Source organism: Gymnoscopelus braueri, assembly GCF_963280865.1.
Source record: "Gymnoscopelus braueri genome assembly, chromosome: 10".
Lineage (NCBI taxonomy): Eukaryota > Metazoa > Chordata > Actinopteri > Myctophiformes > Myctophidae > Gymnoscopelus > Gymnoscopelus braueri.
Window position 1 is genome coordinate 32,701,319 of NC_137611.1, and position 1,166 is coordinate 32,702,484.

The following is a 1,166-nucleotide window of genomic DNA, read 5'->3' on the forward strand; positions in this document are numbered from 1 at the left end:
ATTACACTTCAAACTCCACATTAACCATGTTAGACTCATTGAAAACACACATCCCCGGTTCCGGTGACTGATATTGTTATTTTAACGCATGAGGGAACTATCATTTTGTGATTCGTTATTTCATTATGTTACGATTTTTAGATGATGGGCGTCTGTGAACAGCTAATCTCAGGCACCACTGGACCGATCAGCAATGAAACTTTGCAATGCACACTCCCAGTAGGAAGAACCTCCACCCCAAATCTTTCAAATCGGCCTCATGGTAGTGCTGTAACAGGCTGCATCACGTTTGGCCCATAACTCTTTAGGCGTAGGACTATGTCCTGAGGCTTGCAATCAGTGGCAGGAAGGAGACACTGGGGATCAAGCTGGTACGGAGGAAGTCGAGGAGAGTACATCCCATCATGATAACCGACCTCGACTATGCAGATGTCATTTCCCTAGTCTCGGATACAGCAGAGAAAGGAAGAGAACTACTACTGGCAGTAGAAACGGAGTGCAAGAAGATCGGCCTCAAGCTCAATGCCAAGAAGTAATGGCAGGACATGGAGGACAAAACCATTGCCACTTGCGATGGGACGGTGCTCGAGGTAGTCGAAGACTTCAAATATCTCAGGCCTGGACTGCTTCAACGGAACAGGATCAGAAGGTCCGGAGAGCAATTGCCTGGAATGCCCTGCATGAGGAGTTGAAATCTGACATGGGAGAAATATTTCCTAGACTGTAATGTAATGTTGCATCAAGTCCATGCATGAAATACATTAAATATACGCATGAAAAATGACAGTCTCCTTATGCATTGGAAAGACAATATCAGTCAGTCTCCAGAACCAGGGAGGGACGTATGTTTTCAATGAGTCTAACATGGTTCACGTGGAGTTTGAAGTTGAATGGGCATGGGCTTATATATATTCATTTGTCTGATCAAATGAATATGAAATATCTAAATATTGAATGACACAATAACAAATAAATCAGTTAACTCTATTTTTATATACATACAAAGCGTCACATCTGCAACATGTTGTGAGCTTGCACTCTGTTGTAGAGCTTGTAGATCTGCTCACACACTCACGTGTCATGCATCACCGTTAATCAGGTGTGTGTGTGTGTGTGTGTGTGTGTGTGTGTGTGTGTGTGTGTGTGTGTGTGTGTGTGTGTGTGTG